Below are 12104 nucleotides of genomic sequence, written 5' to 3'. Positions count from 1 at the left end.
GATACCATGACGGTGAGTACGAGTTCGCTCTTCCCTGGGGCCAGAGACCGTGAATCCCGCTGTCACGGCTCAGGTTCCGACCCCTTCGCCAGTAATTCGCATTTAGCAAACATACCCTCACGCCCACCTTATCACGAATGCTTTTATTTGTAAGTCCAGTGCTTATATTTAGAATAACAAGAGGCTTCTTTTAGGAACCTTAAATCTTTTATACTTAAAGAAAAGTCTCAAATGTAAGACATCTACTTTAGAACCAACAGAAGTTACCAAACTGACTTATTGAAGAGAGAGTAGGCTAATTATTTTATAATATGTAAAGTTTACACTTAGAATCAGGACTGAGTTTATAATTTTCCCCCTCTCCCCCCATCTCCCCCCAAAGTGCACACTTTCTTCAGGTTGAGGCCTCATGAAGATTACAGAATATTAACTAATCAAAAACTCAGAGGTTCCTTACAGTCCCGTCAGCTCTTGGAAGCTGCTTTCCGGCAGTGAACAGCTCTTCAGGCCATAGCAGCGGGCCCCGGGGAGGGGCGCCGGGGGTCCCAGCTCAGAGGGAGCCCGCTGACGGCCACCCTGCACTCTGCACACCAGGAGCCTGCTCCTTCTGGCGGGACCAGGGTGGGAGAGACGGGGTCTCCCTGGTACAGAGCTCGGACTGGACACAGCTGAGCCCTGAGCTCTCTCCCCCAGAGCTGCCCCTCAATTATTCAGGAAGCAATTACCCATTTCGTCAATTAGCCAGACCCATCTTTCACCTCCTGCTGCTCAGCATCGGGTTCTTTCACTGCTCATTCGCACCATCAGGAGGACTGTGCTGTGCGTGAGCAGGAAGTGAAGTTCATTGACTAAGTGGTGACTCGGAGGAAGTCTGGGCAAGGAATAATGAAGAGAAGCCAGAGCGTCCGGCCAAATCAAGAGCGCAGATCAAACCACGTGCCCATGTTTTTCCCGGCGCTCTTATTCCCATGAGCTACTGTCCCGGGGGTCACCGAGGCCTGGCCCTCCATGTCCACCGTCTCATGACACACACCGCCGCCTCCACGTCCCCACCCAGACTCAAGGAAGTCTCGGCTCATAAAAACCCATCTGTGAAGATCGGCAAGAACCAGACATTCTCTGTGGTTGTCCTCTTTGAATTGCGTTTAGAATAAGTACTATAGCAATTAAAAAATTTTTCCCCCAAGACGACAAAGTGATTTTTAGTGAATTTAATGTAGTGCAAATACATTAAATTTTAGGATTTCTGTCCAATGTTTATATTAAGTGACAGGATGGCATATTGTTAGGATGTTGCAGAGTTAGGAGAGATGGACGGGTCATGCGCCACGGTTTGTGACCATTTCCTTGTTAGGTATCCAACCTCACAGTTTGGAAATGAGGAAAGACAAGGTGCATAAAACAGGTGGCAAAGCCTTGACTTGTCTGCTCCTACTTCTCCTTGTCCTTCCTAACCTTTCTCAGTGAGCCAACCTCAGCAGAAGGAGGCCAGGCCCCGGCCCTGCGGCCTTGTCACCGGATCGCCTTGCATACATGTGCTTGGTGAGCAGAAGCTTGGCGCCAACAGGGGCAAGAGAGAGGAAATGAGACTAGGAATTATCTGAGCAAAGGAGAAAATGCAGACTCAGCTAAGCAGCCTCCTCCTGGGCCCCCGGAACAGAGTGTGGCCCAGTGACCCAGCAGGGAGCCCACCTCTGTGGGACCCGCGTCACACACTTGTCACCCATGGAGGGAACGCAGGGTATTATGGAAACGAACATAACTGAAATTCATTTGAATGAGAAGATCTGGGGGCTAATTATGTTGTGAACTTGTCGATAAGCTTAAGTAGGTGGCATAAAAAAAAAATTCAGAAAGTCATTATAAAAACATGGCTGCATAAAACCTGACCATCACGGGAACGGAGCAGGGAAGAGCAGCTTCGCTTGGTTTGTGGATTGCCTGTCATCAGGCCTAAAGAGGCCTAAAAAGGTAGGCCTGTCATCAGGCCTAAAAAGGCCTGAAAAGGTAGGCCATGCACAATGTCAGGTTTTGATCGCAAAGTGTCAGACTGTCCTTGGGCTCCCGTCCCCAGCGCTGGCTTCTGCTAGTTGCTCCCCAGATGGAGGCTCTGAGTGGCAGCAGTTGGGGCAAACACTCAGCCGTGGGGCAGGAAAACGTGGAGCCCGGGGGGCAAGTGGGTGAGTCTATGGCGGCCCGTGCTTGGCTTTGGTCTTGAGACAACCCTGGGAGACTCCTCCTCACGACCACACGCTGGGCACGCCCTGGCCACGGAGGTGGACACGGGTTGAGTGCTGTGGGGGGAGGGGCCACGTTTTCAAAGAAAAAGTATAGATTTGTGGCCTGACAAATACCACTCATGCTGTCTCCTAGAAGGGCAAGAGCAGTGCTGGAGGCAAGGCTTCAAACCAAATTACTGGGCCTTCTGGGACATCAGGTGTGCCTTTTCTGGCACAGCTGAAATCAGAGTAGCCTTGGAAATGTGGGACGGGCACTTGCCCTCGGGGCCCACAACTGTCACCCACACAGTATTACCAGGGAGCCCCGGAAGGAAATCCTCCTCAGCAGCACAGGCCAAACCCTTAATCCACTTCTGCACCTAGTCTGGGGCTTCCCACTTGAAAAATAATGCAACGCGTCTGCGTGGTGGTCGGTGGAGTGTCTGACTCTTGATTTTGGTTCAGGTCCTGACCTCAGGGTCGTGACCGTGCCCGGGGGGAGTCTGCTTGAGATCGTCTCTCCCTCTGCCCCTCCCCCGCTCTCGCTCTCTCTCTCCTCTCTCTGAAATAAATAAGTCTTTAAAAATAATAAAAAATAAAAGCAATGCAACAAATCCTAAACACAACCCTTAGAAACTAGCAATCATTGCAATGATGGTCGGCAATAAAAATGTCCTGAAACAGGAGCCCTTGAGGGGAAATGTGTCATCTTGACACAGGAATTTTGATAGCAAGGCGCAGGGGATGCTGTGAATTTGGGCATCTGTACAAGAGGGCCCTGTGCTGACCCCTGAGGATCATGGATGAACCTCGTCTCTTCACCCCAAGACCTGCCCGTGTGTTGGGGGGATAGGGCTCGGGCTGACAGAGGCCGGAGAACAGCCTGATGAAGTTCAGGCCACCCCTAGCCCTCCGAAAGTAGAAAAAGAAGACTGGCGAGAAAGAGCAGGTCTTGCCCTTGAGGCACGTGGACACGTGGCAGAAAGATTCGCAGGCTTATGGCAGGCATCTATATGTTTTGGTAAAAGGAGTGAATTAATGAACGAAGGAAGGAATTACAGGGAGCTAATGATTCGCTCGGTCAGCTCCGTTGTTTAACTACTATTTATTAATAATTTGATTACAGTTTTAAAACTTCTATAATACAAATAAAGAGCTGAGCAGAGAAATATCTGCCCCCCGTGCAGACAGGAGATGCCTCTGCTTTTCTGCAAGTGTGTGGGGCATTGGGGGCAGTGCCACGGCCACGGAGGCCTGTGTGCAAGCTCACTGGACTGCACACAGGGGTGGTGCCACGGCCATGGGAGGCCTGTGTGCACGCTCACTGGACTGCACTCAGGGGTGGTGCCACAGCCACGGGAGGCCTGTGTGCAAGCTCACTGGACTGCACTCGGGAATGGTGCCACGGCCACGGGAGGCCTGTGTGCATGCTCACTGGACTGCACTCGGGGGTGGTGCCACGGCCACGGGAGGCCTGTGTGCAAGCTCACTGGACTGCACTCGGGAATGGTGCCACGGCCACGGGAGGCCTGTGTGCACGCTCACTGGACTGCACTCAGGGGTGGTGCCACAGCCACGGGAGGCCTGTGTGCAAGCTCACTGGACTGCACTCGGGAATGGTGCCACGGCCACGGGAGGCCTGTGTGCATGCTCACTGGACTGCACTCGGGGGCGGTGCCACGGCCACGGAGGCCTGTGTGCATGCTCACTGGACTGCACTCAGGAATGGTGCCACGGCCACGGGAGGCCTGTGTGCATGCTCACTGGACTGCACTTGGGGGCGGTGCCACGACCACGGAGGCCTGTGTGCATGCTCACTGGACTGCACACGGGGGTGGTGGCCACTGCCTTGTGAGGTTGTATGCGCTCACTGGACTTCTTGTCGGCAGGAAGCGGAAAGCTCTGGGAAGACTTTTACAACCTCCGAGGGTGGGGAGTCGGTTTGTCAGGAGCCCCAGGTGTCCTTGGCCCCAGGATGCTTCCTCACAACCACGTGGGGGCTCAGGGCCTAGTGGAGCATTTGAAACAAACCCAAATTTCAAAGGCTTCAAGGTGACTCCAGGAAGATAAAGGCAGTGGCTTTTAACAAAATAACTCCTGTTTGATTTCACTCATATTTGGGTGACCTGGCAGTTTTATATCCACAAAAATCTGTTTTCCAGTTTATATTCCCTATCACCACGGTGGTGAGGCCCCACAGCCCCGAGCGGTGGTTCTGGGGGCCGAGCAGCAGGGCGGGCAGAGGGAGCCTTCTGGGCAGAGTGCATCTCAGCTCGTGGGCCGCCGGCGTGGGGTGCCCCAGGGAGAGTGGGGGCCGCTGCCCAGCTCTGTGAGCTCACACTCCGAGCTAACCACCCAGAGCCGAAGCTTATTTCATATTTCACTGTTGTGTTTACAGCCCCCGTGTGGTCTTCCCTTTCACGTGAGGAACAGCCGAGCAGGGAGGGTGCCTGTTTCCAGAATTTAGTTGAAATGCCAAATCAGGTGCCCTGCAAATACTAAACTATTTTTTGGCAAGATAACTATTGCTTTTTGGCCCCAAATGAAAAGCTAAGAATAGAAACCGGCATCTGCATTGAAGATCAGATTTGCGGAATTTGAGTGTGTTTCTGATTATTGCTGCATCACTTTGTCCTGCCAGCAAGTTCTGCCAAGAGTCAGATTTTAGGGCGGGGGGCGCAAGTCTCATGGCCTAAGTGAGAGTCAGTATCCGGCCCCAGAACTGTTCTGCTAGGCTCTCAGTGCTCAACACATTGAGCTAATACCCAAAAATCTGGAAACTTTATATCCAAATTTGGATTTCTGATTTTTCTGGAAAAATAGGAGGATCTGGAAACACTGCACAGCTGGCTAGAGAGGCAGTGTTCCCATGTGGCAGCCGCTATGGCCTGATCTCCTCTTCCAGCCCGTCCCCTGCTATGGCACGGCCCACCATCGGGCATGTGCTGTTTCTATCTGTGGAGTAGCTCCGCTGTGCTTGGCTGGGTGGGCTGTGTGCCCCGTGCATGTGCCGTCCAGCTCTCCTGCTCCTGCCCAGCACTCTCTGCCCTCAGGGATACCTGAGTCTGAGGAAAGCAAGGAGCATCTAAGTCCCGCGGCCTGGGGGAGTCATGGACATGGTAGGATCTCATGGAAGTCCACAGAGCGCCCTTCCCGTCCTGGCTCTCAAGACCGGGCCGTGGACAGAGGCTTCCGTGGCAGTGGATCGGGGGCCTGTGGCTGTGTCTTCTCCCATTTCTCCAGCAGCTGGCTGTGTCCCCGGCTCAGGAACTTTTGCTCCATGTTTAATAATTCAATTTTCCATCCATCCCTCTTCTTGGAGTCATTTTTTCTTTAATTTCTCCTTGTTTTCCCTGCAAGTTACTGCAAACAAGTATGCAGAGACTTTGCGCTGGCCTTCAAAGGAATCACAGCCTGTCTCAGCATGCTGGTTTCGGCTTCTGTCCTCCCCTCCAGACACGGGCACCGCCTGGTCCCCCCAGTGCCGGCCCACGGCGGGGCCTGACCCGGGCGGGGGGTCGGGAGGGCACACACGGCACGAGGGCCTTCTGGACGTCTGGGGGTGTGCTTCTCCCGCTGTGGACGGCGCGGTCCCCGGAGCCTGCCGACTGCCCAGAGGGGAGGGCTGGCCACGTCGGGGCCTTCTGTGTCCCCGATCGCCTCCGTGGACATGCGTCTCAGAGGTAGGGGGCTGGCGGTGTGACGGCCAGCTCCACGTTTACTAACTGTGAGAGGCTGGGCAGAGTCACGTCTGTGGATCACAGTTCTCTCCTCTGTGAAGTTCCTCCGTATCTCCCTGAGCAGCCGAGAGGCTCGAGTAACGTGATTCCATGGGAGAACCGTGCATGGCACCCGGTGCGTGAGAAAGGCTTCCTTCTGTTTCCCAAAGGCGTGGAGAGCAGAGATGCTCACAATATCCAGGTTCTGGGCACACATGTCATTTGTGATGTGGGGTGGGTGTTGTGCTCTCTGTGTTTGCAATCACCTTTCCTAACACCAAGACTTTCGTGGCCTCTGAGTATCGGAACCAGTGCCACCGTGCACAGCCCTGGAGGAGAGACTCCATAACGCCTCCCAGGGCCCAGTCATATCTACAAAACCTAAAATGTGTGTGTGTGTGTGTGTGTGTGCTGTGCGTGCACCTGGGATTCTGATCTCCCTCAATCCAGCTAACCATTTTCAACAGGGCTTGAGACTTCTCTAATTTCCTGGACACGCAGGAGAACGAGAAGCCGGGAAACGGCTCATCCCACACCAGGCTGGCTCTCTGGGCCTCCCAGGGCTCCAGGACGGCAGGCAGGGGAGACCTGGCCCGTAAGGCCAGCGCGGGTGGTCTGGGGCGCGAATGAGCAACATCGGTCCTCGTGTTCCTGCGCCCCATGCACAGCACCTGGCCCAGAACAGTTGCTTGATAACCACTGGCCACGTTGTGCTAAACAAAGATATCACAGTTCTCTGAAAAGTCAGGTGGACGCTGGGCAAACTTTCTTGGAAATACGGAAAGAAGTTCTACACAAAGAAAAGGAGTAAAAAAAAAGCGGAACACTTTCTAGAAGGGAAGATTCCTACAGAGGAAGGGGTTGTTCACAAATGTCAACTAGGGAATGCATTTTCAAAAAAGATAGGCGGAGGGTCATTTTAGTGACTTGTAGTTGGTGCTTTTTCAGACAAGAACGATCTGAAATAAAACCGCCACTCTCAGCCCATGGGGCGCCTGCACCCTCAGCTTCCCGTTGGGTGGCACGCAGCCCCTCCGGTCCTGTCCCCTCCCGTCCCGTCTCTGCTGCGGGGCGTGGACAAGGTGAGCCCCCCTGAAGGAGCCGGCGGCGCCCTCCTTGCGACACCCGGGTGGCGCCCCTCACTCCTGCACGGCGGCTGCTTACAGACTCACAGATTACTTACAGACTGGCCAGTGGTTTCTGCAAGCAAGATCTTTAGTCCCTGGTTCCTCTACGTACGGGCCGTTTCTTGTAAATAAAAGACCCTTAATTGGCAAATCGCTGAGAAGACAGACACACAGATAAGAACTTGTTAACACCAAGTGCCAAAATGCAAATGCTACCGTGTGGGCTTGGGAAGGCAGCGCAGAGCTGTGGGCAGGCTTGGGCCCCAGCGCTGACCGCCCTGTGCCGGAGTCTTCCTTCGTCTCTGCAGCTGCACGACCTTGGATGCGAGCTAATCCGGCGCATCCCCAGTCCCTAAATTATAAGTGTGTGGGTCATAGCAGCCACGTGGGTCCCAGGGACGCTGGGAGATCGAAGGATAAAATGGCTTTGCCAGCGTTCTGGGAAAACTGAAGAGCGTTCGCGTGAAGGGCCAGCGTCGTCCGGTCAGCCGAGCATGCTGGCGGGTCTGCCTGACGGTACAACGTCTTCCCTGTTGCTTGGCAAGCCCTGGAGAGGAGGGACCTTGTCCCAGTGTCGGTCCCCACTGTGATTTACTGAATAAATAAAGTGATCATCCCTTCAGTCGGAAACCTTAAAATCACATTTGACTTTTGTCTTTTCTCCGTTCCTCTGTCAAATCATTCCTCACGTTCTGGTTTTCAGGGCCACACCTTTCCACCACCTGTGTGCGGCTCGAGTTCAAACCCTGGCTATTCGGGCTGAGTCACGGGGATGATCCCATAGATGCCGGACCCTCTCCGTCCCGTTGTCCACTGTGACGCCATCATCCCATTTCCTTTGTGGACTCGCCGGCTTGAGAGCCCAGGAGGTTTCCCTGTTGACTCCCTCCCTCGCGTCGGTAAGCAACGGTGTCTGCCTCTTTTTCCTGTGTTTCTCCTACTTTACTGGATCAGAAATCAGAGGCAGAAACACAGGGATGCATCAGCTGTGCGGTGGGGGGCCGAGCGACACAGAGCTGACGTCGCGCCCAGAGCCGCGCTCCCTCTGCTCCTCAAGCACCACGAACACACAGAGCAGGCCCCCTTTGTATGTCGACTGTTTACAAACGTGGACTCCGTGCTACACAAACTTCTGTAAGTTGCTACTTTCACTTAGGAAAAGTCACAGGTGTCTATCCCTCCAGGCAAGGCCGGAGGATTCAACTCATTTTTCAGATGGATGCATCGTATTTCCCAGAATGTGTGTCCTAAAATTTATCCAGCCATCCCTGTAAGTTCCCTGACTAATGGGTATTTAGGTTGTTTTATTTCATTTAATTGTTTTATTCCGCTATAAAAAGAAGTGCAATAAATATCACACACATCTTGGCGCATATTTCCATAATATAGTTTTTTTAGAAGATAGTTTCAGTTTTTCTGGACGATGTACAAATCCATGCACTTTTTAGTGATGTGTGATTATCCCAATTTTTCTAAGCGCTGATCGACAATGGAGCACAGGAGCCTCATTTTTGCCGAGTGACATAATGTACCATCATCGCTCACGTTCTCTTTCCCTGACCGCAGATAAGGTTCAGCACCTTCCCACACGTGGGCCTCTTGCTTTCTCTCTCCTGGGAAATCCTGATGCTCACCCTTTGCCTAGTTTTAAAATGTTCCCATGGATTTGCAATAGCTCCTTGTACATTTGAGGTATTAATCTCGGTGCCCATCTTATTTGGTGGGGGTATTTTCTTTCACCTGTTTTTCCCTTTGCTGGTGGTATTTCCCCCATATAGGGTAAAAAAATGTAGGTGACCCAACTGGTCACTTGGAAAGAGCTGCTGGGCTCTAGCGTGTGGTTGTGGTTTCTGGGTGCTCGCTGCCCTCATGCCAGCGGCCCCGGTCCTCCTGGGCCCTCTCGGGGTGCAGCCAGGTCCCCACGCCGGCGGCCCGTCCTCCTCCAGGCTGGAGTGTGGGGGCTCACGTGGGGGTCTGCTCCACATCCTCGGGCCGTGTGTGTGAGCCAGCCAACAAGCATGGCCCCCTGCTCTAGTAAACACCTGCTCGCCCCACAGCCCCCTGAGGCGGCCGCGCAGTGAGGGAACACACCCATCCTTTAGGCAGATATAAAGCCCCACACATGTGACCAAAGAACAGCTTTTAATAAGTAGTAATAAATTAATGTCCTACATTTATAAGCAGATCTATGTTCACTCTGAGACTGTATTTGACTTATATTCAGCATTCCCCCAACTTAAATTTTGATAAAGTGGTACAAAAAATAAAATTCAAAGATTCAAATATGTTTTGACCTAGAGAAATCTTAATAGAAGGGTCCATTGTATAAGTATTTCAAATTACCCTAGTGGTTTTCTAGTTTATAACTTTCTAAGCCAGTTTTTCTTTTTAAGTTGAAGTACACTCGACACACAAAACCGTTTCGGGTCCAGAACACAGTGACCTGACATCCATACACGTTATGAAAGGCTCGCATGGTGAGCAGTCACCGTCTGCCCCCACCTGAAGTTTCTGTCCTTTCGACGATACTCCCTATGCTCTACTTCTCATCCCTGTGACTTATTTATTGTATAACTGGAAGTTTGTACTTTTAAAATCCAAGTTTTCTAGAAAAGATTTCATTTTACCTCTTTTTTTAAGGAGAGAACAAAGCTAAAAGAATAAAGAAGAATTAGAGAAGCTACGTGGGAGGTGTGTCTGTGTCCAGGGGGAGATGAACCACGCAATTCCACAGGAAATGTTCAGAAATTAAAATGTTTCAGCAATTGCTCAATGGGAGATGTTCATGAATTTTAGGGAGAAGGGTTCGGGTTTGGAATCTTAAGCATGAAGTGTAGCTTTTTCCATTTATTGTGTCTCTTTGCCCCTTGAGCCTCAGTTTCCTAGAAAGGATATAGACAGGACAGTGTCCCCACTGGGGCCCAGGTGGGCGTGCAAGCTCGTAACAGCCCAGGAGAACGGCTCTGCACATGTGGGGGCGTGCCGGCCCCTGCTGAATTGTGACCTCAGCCGTGTGGACACTGTCATTTTGCCCTCACTAGGCTGTCTCTGTCCGATGCCTGTGTGCAGTTCAGGGTTCCTCCTCAAGGGGAGAGCTCTGCCATCAGATGAGACAGGGCTCTCAGAGGGCAGGTGTGGGATACCACACAGCGACAGAAGATGATGGGACTATCCAAGTGATGGGAAGGGGACCTAAAGAAACAGCATGTGACAGAAAGCAAGAGAGAAAGTTCTAGAAGGGGTGTGTGGGGGAGGAAGGCACACAGAATTGTGACCACAGGGTTTTGGGGGAAGCTCTGAGTGCAGTTCATTGGTCCTGATCTCGACCCCCCTCGGGGTGGTCGAACGTGGGCAACACCGCCTTGCTCCGTCCATCCATGGAAGTTCCAACCATGGATGCTGGGATGTGGGCCTGCTTGGTGCTTGACACCCCTCCGTCCCAACACATCTGGAGTTGGTGCTCATGAGGTCCATGTGGGATCCGAGAGAGGAGTTTGGGGGAGCTGGGACAGCAGTCCGCTTTCCACAGACTCCAGTGGATGGGCAGCGAGGGAGGGGAGGCCCCAGAAGGACGGACACGAGGTAAGAGCTTCTGGGGGTAAAGAGAGTGTCTCTCTTTTGTCAAGCCCAGGATGGGGTGGGTCTACCCCTCAGAGGGGGAGAGGGAGAGGGCAGGAGAGGGCAGGCGGATGGGGCATTAGGAGGAGCAAACAGACCCACTCTGAGGCCGCACGCAGGGAAGACGGCGGGTGAGGGAAAGCAGGGGGTTGAGGAGGGGTGAGAGCTCCCGTCCTGGGAGGAGGAGGTTTTACTGACAGTGGTGGTCTAGGCCACGTCTAACCCCAGTCAGCAGTGCATGCCGTGTGGACGGGGCTGTCCCGCCCGGTGTGGATCACGTGCCACCAGGGTGAATTCACATGGTGTGGACGGGTCTGTCCCACATGGTGTGGACTACATGCCATCAGGGCAAATTCACACCATGTGGATGGGGCTGTCCTGCCCTGTGTGGACTATGTACCACCAGGGTGAATTCACACAGTGTGGACAGGGCTGTCCCACCCGGTGTGGACCACATGCCACCAGGACGAATTCACATGGTGTAGACAGGGCTGTCCCGCCCCATGGGGACCACGTGCCACCAGGGTGAAGGGGCCATGCTGTACCTTGCGGGACGTCTTCTCTCCTAGGAAGGGAGGCAGCGTGGCTCCGTGGGCAGGACACGGGCCCGGAGTCAGGGTCCCTCTACGTTCTCTTCCTGGTTCTCCCCAGCTTGGGACTGAGGCGAAGTCACTTAATTTCCCTGTGCCTCCATTTCTCCATCTGCAAAACATGAACACAGCTTAAAGCGCCTATGATTTCACCAGCACGTGAGAAGAGGTTGCAGCTGTGGACAGGGACCCTTGGGTGGCCCCCAGGAACCAAGTAGCATCTATCCCATCCACGGACAAGGGCTCCCCTGGGAAGCTTTCTCGAGGACCTGGGGCCTCTGCTTTGGCTCCGACAAAGGGTCTCCCCAGGGACTTGCTCAGGTGGTGCAGTCAGGGACCAGCCCTGTCTGTCGCATGGGCTCTGCAGTCTGAGACCGTCTGCTGGACCTGAGAAGGTTCTAGAACTCCTGTTCTCTGGCCCAGACTCCCTCCAGTGCTCTTGCAAGATAACAAGGTAACACTAACAATTCAGTTAACCAGCTCAACAGACAGCCACACAGCACTTCTAGCAAGAAACTATTATATCAACTTGCTTTGTTTGAACAGCAGACAACTGCGTAGTTGAGTTAAATAAGAAACCAAGGGGGTCACTGGGGCCATCTTCCTCAGAACTCCACAATGCCTTCCTGTCGTCTGGGAACCAGCCGGCCCTGTCTGCTCTGCTGACCTGTGGGGACTGAGCTGCAAATCCTTTCTGGGCAGACGTCATCTTCCCAAGGAATGACTTCACCCACACAGGCAGTGAGTAAGTGTTTGAACACGTGTGTCTTGCCAAGAACACGATACAGACCACAGAAGATTGAAAATCATCAATTCCCAGAAAGAGAAAGA

General features: G+C 53.1%; 1 protein-coding gene across 1 annotated transcript in view; it reads right to left on the bottom strand.

Moving 5' to 3' along the window:
- MYT1L (myelin transcription factor 1 like) overlaps positions 1–11894 on the bottom strand; it is a 161520-nt gene extending 149626 nt beyond the window's left edge. The window contains exons 1-2 of the mRNA XM_045884010.3: positions 11739–11894; positions 11229–11385 (exon numbers count right to left, since the gene is read on the bottom strand). The gene's annotated coding sequence lies outside the window, so the exon portion shown is untranslated. The remainder of the gene's footprint in view (positions 1–11228; positions 11386–11738) is intronic.
- Positions 11895–12104: the final 210 nt, after the last annotated feature.

Source organism: Mirounga angustirostris, unplaced genomic scaffold (assembly GCF_029215605.1).
Source record: "Mirounga angustirostris isolate CCGP_5_RB_7025 unplaced genomic scaffold, mMirAng1.0.hap1 SCAF_10, whole genome shotgun sequence".
In the NCBI taxonomy this organism is placed as follows: Eukaryota; Metazoa; Chordata; class Mammalia; order Carnivora; family Phocidae; genus Mirounga; species Mirounga angustirostris.
This window is presented reverse-complemented; position numbering and strand designations above follow the sequence as displayed.